Source organism: Petaurus breviceps, unplaced genomic scaffold (assembly GCF_028583685.1).
Source record: "Petaurus breviceps papuanus isolate PSGF00001 unplaced genomic scaffold, PetGlider_PUasm1.0 175, whole genome shotgun sequence".
NCBI lineage: Eukaryota > Metazoa > Chordata > Mammalia > Diprotodontia > Petauridae > Petaurus > Petaurus breviceps.
The window spans coordinates 55237472-55247061 of record NW_027185764.1 but is presented as its reverse complement, the minus strand read 5'-3'; positions in this window follow the sequence as shown (position 1 = coordinate 55247061).

Here is a 9590-nt window from a genome sequence, read left to right as displayed (position 1 = left end):
CCCTATGCCTTGCAACCCCAATCCCAGTTCTTCATAATCCAGGTACCTGTAATCTCTTGACCCCTCGGTTCTTTCCCTGCCATCATTGATACACTAACTCTATTCTCCCTCCTTACTCATTCTGACACTTTGGTGAACCTGTTCAACCCCACACTGACCACTTCTCTCAAATCCCTTGCCCCCTTATCATATTGTCTATCTTGGCTTGTCAAGATTCAGCCTCAGATTACCCTCGCCTTTGCTACTATCCATGTGCTAATGCACAAAGCTGGAGAGAATCACAAAACTGTGATAACTGTGATCACTACCAGTTTATGCCTTTCAATTTAAATTGGCACTTCACTGATACAAATCAGTGTTTTTATGTCTCTCCCCCATCCAATTAAGTCACAAATATGCTGCTTACTATAACAGTACTTCGAAACTTTTATATTTATCCTTAAACCCTTCCTGGCCTCCTACCCTCTCTCTTATCAACTGAGTATCTTGCCTCATATACAACTGAAAAAACTAGTCTTTGAACAAGAGCTTCCCCTTCTCTCATACTCCTCATCTCACCCACCCTTATGCTTCCATTTTCCTCTTTCATCTTTGTCTCACAGGAAGAAGTGGCCTTTCTCCTTGCCAACTCAAACCTCTCTACATATAAGAGTGATCCCATTCTATTCTGTTTTGTCTAGTACATTACCCCCTTTTTCATCCACACCCTCACTTTACATTCTCTCATATAGTGGATCTATACTGCTTACAAACATACCCATATCTCCCTCACCTTCACAAACCTTAATTTGATCCATCACCTCTTTCTACTATTCCATATATCCTTCCTTTTGTATCTAAACTCCCGCAAAAAAAATTTGCACATTTATATCTCTACTACCTTTCCTCTCACATTGTTCTTAACTATCCTTAGCAAATGGGTTCCAAACTCATTATTCAACTGAAAATGTTCTTGTCAAAGTTACCAGTGCTCTCTTAATTGGCAAATTTAACGGCTTTTTCTCATTTCTCATCCTTCTTAACCTCTCTTAAGTCTTTAACATAGCTGATTGTCCACTTCTCCTTAATACTCTCTTTTTCTGAGGCTTTGAAACACTACTCTATTTCTTTCACCTTTCTCTAAAGGTAGATGTTCCTCCCATCTGTAGTGGGCTCCTTTCTCTTCCACATTCATAATTTTTTGCCTGGAGATCTCATCATCTTTCTTCAGTGGATTCTGAGATCTACTTATTCAACCCCAGCCTCTCTTCTAGACTACACATTTGCATCTTCAATTTCCTTTTTGAACATCTCAAACTGGATGTCCTGAAGGCATTATAAACACAAGAGATCTCAAATTCAACTCAGTATCTTTCTCTCCAAAACCATTCCCCTTCCAAAGTTCCCAATTACTGGTTAAAGGCTCTACTATTGTCTCAATCACTCACACTTTCAATCTATGTGTCATTCAGTACTTCCCACTCTCATTCCCCAGAATCTTTCTTTTTTTTGCCAATTCCTATCAATTTTACCTCAGTAACACCTTTCATTTCTCTCTTGATACCATCACCAAGATGGTACAGGTTCTCATCACCTTATACCTGGACTATTGCAACTGACTTCAGGTTAGTTTCCTTGTGTCTTCTCTTCCCCTCTCCAATCAATCCTCCACTCATAGCAGCCAAACTGATTTTTCTAAAGCTCTGGTTTGACCATCTCATCCACCTAGTCAGTAAATTCTAGTGACTTTCTGTTGCTTTCAGGGTCAAATATAAAATGACCTATTTGGCATTCAAAACCCTTTATAACCTGACCTTTCTGATCTAACTCCTACCTTTCTAATCTTCTTACATTTTAATCACCCCCACTGACTATGCATTGCAAAGAATCTTAATATCCTGCACACAAGATGCTACATCTCCAATTCTAGGAATTTTCACTTGTTCTTTCCTGTGACCAGAATCATATCCCTCTTCATTTCTATCTCCTAACATCCCTGGATTCCTTTGTTTCCCAGTTAAAACCCTACCTTCTAGAGGAACCCCTCTCCAGTCTATCATAATGCTAATGCTTTACCTTTATTGAATAGTTCCAATTTGTTATGTATATATATATATGTATATATATATATATATATATGTATGTGTGTGTATTTAGTACATAGTTGTTTTCATGTGGTTTCTCCTGTTAGACTATGATATATTTGAGGGTAGGGATTGGATTTGGCTTTCTTTGTATGCCCAGAGCTTAGCACAGTGCATGGAACATAGTAGATGATCAATAAATATGTGTTGGCTTGACTTTTCTTGAAATACCTCTCCTGACTTCATTCAAGAAGCTGATCGTCTTACCTTTTGCAGAAGATCTTATCTAATTGTCTATGTTTCTAGTACCTTCCATACATTCTGTATTTGTCTTATAAATACATAATTGTTTGCATGTTGCCCTGTACCTCCATTATAAGATGAGCTGCTTGCCTAGTCATACCAGATTTTAAACTGTATTATACAGCAGAAGTACCAACTACTTGGTACTGGCTGAGGAAGAGAGTAGTAGGTCAGTGGAATAGATTAGGTACACAAGACACAGTAGTCAATGACTATAGTAACCTACTGTTTGATAAACCCTAAGACTCCAGCTTCTGGGATAAGAAACCACTACTTGAAAAAAAATTCTGTGAAAACTGGAAAATAGTATGGCAAAAACTGGCCCAAGATCAAGTCTAAATGGGTTCACAATCTAGATATAAAAATTGATACTGTAAACAATCTGGGAGGGCAAGGAATAGTTTACCTGTTGGATTTATGGAGAAGGTTAGAAATTATGACCAAACAAGAGATACATCAAGAAATGCAAAATGCATCATTTTGATTACATAAAATTGAAAAGATTTTGTACAAACAAAGCCAATATAACCAAGATTAGGAGGGAAGTGGGAAAATGGGAAAGAATTTTTACAATCAGTGTCTCTGTTAAAGGCCTCATTTATAAAATATACAGAGAACTGCATCAAATCTGTAAGAATACAAATCATTCCCCAACTGATAAATGGTCAAAGTATATGAACAGTCAGTTTTTAGAGGAAGAAATTGAAGATATCTATAAGGATATGAAAAAATGCTCTAAATCACTATTGATTAAAGAAATACAAATCAGAACAATTCTGAGGTATCACATCGCACTGGTCAGATTGACTAACATGACAAAACAGGAAAATGATAAATGCTGGAGAAGATGTGGGAAAATTGGACCATTAATGCATTGTTGCTGGAGTTGTGAACTGATCCATTCATTCTGGGGAGCAATTTGTAACTATGCCTAAAGGGCTATAAAAATGAGCCATAGCCTTTGACCCAGAAATACCACTTCTAGGGCTATAATCCAAGGAGATCATACAAGTGAGAAAAGGACCTGTATGTAGAAAAATATTTATAGGAACTCTTTTTGTGGTGAAAAAGAATTGGAAATCAAGGGGTTGCTCATCAGTTGGGAATGGCTAAACAAGTTGTGGTGGATGAATGGAATGAAATACGTTTGTGCTATGAGAAGTGAGGAGCAGATAAACTTCTTAATAACCTGGAGAGACATATATAAACTGATGCTGAGAGAGGGGAGCAGAACCAGGAGAACATTGTACAAAATTACAGATGCATCATATGTGTGATGACTAACTTTGATAGACTGAGCACTTCTCAGAAATACAAATCTGTAAGACAACTCCAAAAGACTCATGATGGAAAGAGCTATCCACATCCAGAAAAAGAACTTTGGAGTCTGAATGCAGATTGAAACAAACTACTTGCTTTCTCTGTTTTTGTTTGTTTTGTTCCTTCTTTCTCGTTGTTCATTCCATCAGATATAATCCTTCTTTACAACTTGACTAATGTTTAATGTGAAGGCATTTGTAGAACTTATATTGGATTACATGCTGCCATGGCAGGGGCAGAGGGCAGAGGAGAAGTAGGTGGAGAAAAATTCGGAACTCAAAATCTTGTGGAGCTGAATGTTGTAAACTAAAAATTAATTAATTAGTTACAAAAATTAATGTGAGCTGCTTGAGAGAAGGGACCATATTTTTTTTTCCTTTTATTTATGTCTTCAGCATGGAACACAGTGCTTGGAATATTAGAAAGCATTTATTAAATATTTATTGATTAACTTTAGGTTTACTGTATAAAAAAGAAAACTTCCAAAATATGGAGTTCTAACAGAAAAACTAAAATGAAGAAGGATCAGGATGACATACATATTATCTATGTGATCTTGTTTGCTCTTGGAGTTGATCCACAGATGATTTTAATAAGCTTGAACATGAGCTCACATTCCAAAATACTTGACCAGTTATAAAAAAAAAATTCATTCATTTTGTCTACCTGCATTGAACATTAACCATGAAAAGAATAATAGATGGTTTTTGATTTGTCCTCAAATCATCTTAATCTAAGCTTCATTAAAAATTATGGGAAGAATAGGATGGTGGTGGTGATGCTGCTGTTGTTAACTGTGAGAAGATCATGGGTGAGGTACAAAAAAAAAAAAAAACCATAATTACTCAGAGGATCATTAATCCTTATTGAATAATGAATCACAATTGGACATGCAGCTGTGTAGCTTCCTAGCTCTTTAGTTTTGCACATATGCAATAGCAGAACTCTGGCTCTGGGATACTATGGTGTACTGGGTTTTCATCGGGTGTACATAACCTGATCAAAACCCAGATCTCTGGATATCTGGAGAGCTCTTGCCCTCAAGGATATCCAAATCTAATGAGGGAGACAACAAGCAAACAAATGAGTACAAACAAGCCATATGAATGATAAATAGGAGGTAATTAAGAAAGAAAAGGCAATCCAATTAAGAGAAGTTGGGAAAGGCTTCCTGTAGAAGGTTATGTTTAAGAAAGCTTGCTTTCTCTCTATCTCTGTCTCTCTCTCTCTCTCTGTCTCTCTGTCTCTCTCTCTCTCTCTCTCTGTCTCTCTGTCTCTCTCTCTCTCTTTTTCTTTCTCTTTCTCTCTTTTCTTTCTTAGTCTTCTTTACAAATGATTAATGCAAAAATAAGTTTCATATGAATGCATGTGTAGAGCTATATAAAATCACACACCATTTGGGGTGGGGGAGAGGAGAGATGGGAAGGAAATTTGGAACTCAAAATGTTATGAAAGTGAATGTTGAAAACTAAAAATAAATAAATATCTTTAAAAGGCCAAGGTCTACCACTGCAACCTGGGCCATCACCAGTCATCCTGACCTATATCTTGCTAATGGACTTAGATGATTCTGAAGGAAAGAGTGAGGCTAATTAATTACTTTGCACAGCTCTGGCTCACCTAAATCCAATTTACTTCCAAGTCAAGACATCACCCTGTTCATATCATTGGTCTTCTCCAAGGAATGGAGGATCAACAGCTTCTTTGCAAAACATTTATTTTATGTCTTACCTGATATTGCTTCTCTGACGATCATGAAAGAAGTTATTTGATTCTTTGATATATCAAGAAATTTGAGAGGACAATATAGTCATGAAATATACTTCATTTAAGGTACGTTTTTTATGGTTCTATTTAACATTTATGTATATAAGGTGAGCTTGGCCCTGCCCATAGAGGATTAAGAATAAAGCCTAAGGTAACCTGAGTATCTTCTTGCTGGTCAGGAAATATATCCAGCAAGAGCCAGGCTTCTATGACCTTGCACTTGACATGAGAAAGACTACCCAGAGTTCCTAAGTGTCAGTGACATTGAACTAGAGGTAGCCACAGAGCAACAAAGAGGCCAGCTTACCTGGCCAAAAATTCTATTCTTTAGCTAACAATAAATCTAGTGTAATTTGTGAATACATTTTCTGAATACGTTTTCTTTCTACAATTTTAATATATATTCTTATACATATTGAACACATATTCTCTGTATTTTTCACTCAGTTATGTGCCTTTAAAATATAATTTACTGTGAATATCTTATTCAAAATGATTCTCATATTTTCATCAAGGAAACCCTTCAATATCATTCCCTTAAAGATGTTATACATATAAAAATAGACATGGGTTAAAATAATCAATTTCCTCCTAATTGCCTTTTCTTAAAGAGTCATTTCAAAAATTGTCATTATTTTTATCATGTGATGTACTCCCTTCTTTCAAACATTTGGAAAATATGCCTTTATTGATTTCAAAATTGTCATATCTCCTGCATAGTTGTCCTCTGTGTACACTTATCTCATTTAGCTCCACTTAAAATCTTTGTCTTCTTTAAATTAATTTCCACTTCCGTGAATGGTTTGAGTCTACTGTAGTAACTTCATTATCATTAATAAAATGGAAAAAAAATAGTTTGTTACAAGAAATGCTGACAATTCTATTCTATTTTTAATCTATTTGCTGTCTTTTCATATGCATCTTTAATCCCAAGGTAATTAAACTAAAAGTACAAAATTCATCTAAATATCTTAGTTGAAGTAAATTATTTTTTTAAGTTTTATTTTGTGCATTATGAATGTGTTTATTTTTTTTCATTGAACTATTTGGAACATTGACCTATGAGAAATCCCCACTTTCAATGGGATCATGCTAAATGACCATGACCAGAATGAAATCTTTGCTTTGGCGATAAATAATTCACTGTTAATCACTTAACCACCATGAGGTGAGAGCTTTTACAGGATCTCAGCCAGAGTAAACTCCGCCCCCTTGCCATTTGGTGACTCACAATGATACTTTATAGTGTATCATGGAAAAATAGTTCTGATTTATTTTACTAGTTCCCTCCTTAGTGTACTGTCCACTATTTACTTCCTGTGAAGTGATAGTGCAACTCAACATGGAAAGATAAATGTAATACTCTCAAGAATGCAAAAAAGAAATTGTCAAAATTAAATGTAAATTTTACTACCTGATACAAACATTAACTACAATCACAGTTCTCATTATTATAAATCATTCCAGTCAGAAAATCACTTTACCAAAAAGATCAAATTATCTAACATGTAAAGTTATTATTAAAATTATGACTCTTATTACTATAACAATTTCTTCATTCTGATACATACATACAAACATATATATGTGGGTGTGCATCTATATATATATATATATATATATATATATATAAACATATATATAAGTATGTGGTATGTTTGTTTTCTAGAGGCAGAGTTAAGTGATTTTCCCAGGGTCACTCAGCTACTAAGTGTGGGAGGCCAGGTCTTCCTGACTCCAGGGCCAGTGCCCTATCCACTGCCCCACTTAGCTGACCCATTCTGATATTTTTTACACTTATCTTTTATTTGCATATCTCTTTGTTGTTTCCTTGTTTAAAACACACACACACACACACACACACACACACACACATATATATATATATATATATATATATATATATATATATATATATATATATATATATATTTATATTATTTGGTCCTTTACTACTATCACTTTGAGAATCTGTCATGAGTTTTATTCTTCACTAACCCATTATTGCCATTAGCCACTTTAAAAAAAAAATGCTCCTTTGACTAGCCTAATAACTGTTACGGAGAAAAAAAAAAAGAAATTCAATAATCTACAATTTTAATAAGACAGCTAAGGTAGTACAATGGATAGAATTCTGGGCCTAAAATGAGAAAGATATCTTCCTTATTTCAAATCCATCCTCAAACACTCACTAGTTGTGTGACCCTGGGCAAGTCACTTAACCCTATTTGCTTCAGTTCCTTTTCTATAAAAAGAGCTGGAGAAAGAATTATCAAACTACTGTAGTATCTTTTCCAAGAAAACCCCAAATGAAATCACAAATACTTGGACACAACTAAAAAAATAACTGAACAACAAGTCTAATAATTATATCTTCCATTTATATGACATTTTACTTGCATTTACTCATTTGCCTTTACAATAACCTTGTGAGATTTGTAGTTCAGGCATTATTACCCTTATTTCACAGAAAACTGAATCTCTGAGAGTTTGATTAACTTAGAAAAAAGTTTAATAAATGACAGAGTTCCAGACTAGGTCTTCTGAATCCTTTTTCCCTCATTATATATCTGGTCTCATTAATGTGAATGTGTTCATTTTTACAAATATTTATTAAGTCTTTAATAGGTATGCTTCATTGTACTAAGTTCTGAGAATTTAAAAAAATGAAAAACGACTAATTCCCAATCTTCAAAATGTTTATTATAAAAAAGGGGGAACATAGAAAGTAGATTCAAGATAAAAATTAGAAAGGATCAAAGATATTCCAACTGGTCTTGGAAATTTGAGAAGTCAAGAGATTCTGACTCTACTAAGAACAAACTTAGTAGCTAAGCTAACATTACACTACAAAAGACTGATTAAACAATAGGCTAAATTTCAATTCTGTAAGCTTTTTTTTCAATTCTTTAATTTAGAGAATTAAATCATATTATCAAGATTGGTTTTAAGTCCCCACCTCTAGAGATTAAGTAAAAAATAGTGATATTTGAAAACCCACAAAAATCAAAGTAGATTCTACGAATTCATTCTCTTTGAGATGGTAGTACTGTAATACATTTTAAGAAAAGAATTAATTTGGGGCAGCCAGGTGGCTCAGTGAGTAAGAGCACTGGCTTCAGTGTCGGGATGAGCTGGGAATCAAATCTGGGCTCCGATACTCAGCACCACACCCAGAAATAACTGTCCTTGTAACCTTGAGCAAGTTACTTAACCCCAATTGTTTAAAAAAAAATAATTAATTTGAGGACAAGGAAGCAGGGGAATTATAAGTACCTAGAAAGATCACATGAAAACATTTCTGCACTGAACTATACTACATTATAGAAAAGAAAAAAAAACTGGTCACCAAAACAACATTTGTTTAAATGAAATTTCCTTTTCTGAATGTCACTCTGGAATAATTTTTTTACATCAAACATTTGATCAGACACTTCAGTATTATGACTGGTTTATACATGGCAGTGAACAACTGATTTATTTATTTCCAAAAAGGGGTTGAAAGTAATTTTCTGAAGTGACTCATCTTTGATAACAGATTCAAAGTCTATTTCTTTAACTTGTGAGACTTATGAGAAGAAAGGTGCAAAATCTGTTGGGGAAAAAAGTAATAGCATTGAACTCCTCAATTTAAAGCAGGGATATTGAGAGATTCTAAGGATTGTAAAAACAATCATTCTTGTATCTATGAACTTCCTGTGCTCAGAAATTATGCATTAAGATGCTCTCTACTCCCTAATCAGCATCAATACAGTTGAGGGTATGTCAGCATTTCCATAATGAGCCAGCTGCTCTAGAGTAGTTATGAAATGACTATATTAGTTCACATTGAAATAAAGCTTAACATACCCAGTTTGATAAAAAAAAATGCTAATTTTAATTATAATAGAGCATTAAATTAGGAGTGTGCATGTAAATTCATACATATTGTAGTTTTGCACATACATTTTTGTTAATACATTTTTCTTTATGTTATTTTCCAAATGTAAGATTTATCCTTTCCTGAGGCCCACCTTATACAAATACATGAAAACCCTATGATTTTTATCAATGTAGAAACTCCCTCTGCCAATGCCAACTAACAGTTCCTCTGTGACTTTGTCTATGAGTCTTTAAAAGTTGCTCCCAGAGGTTACA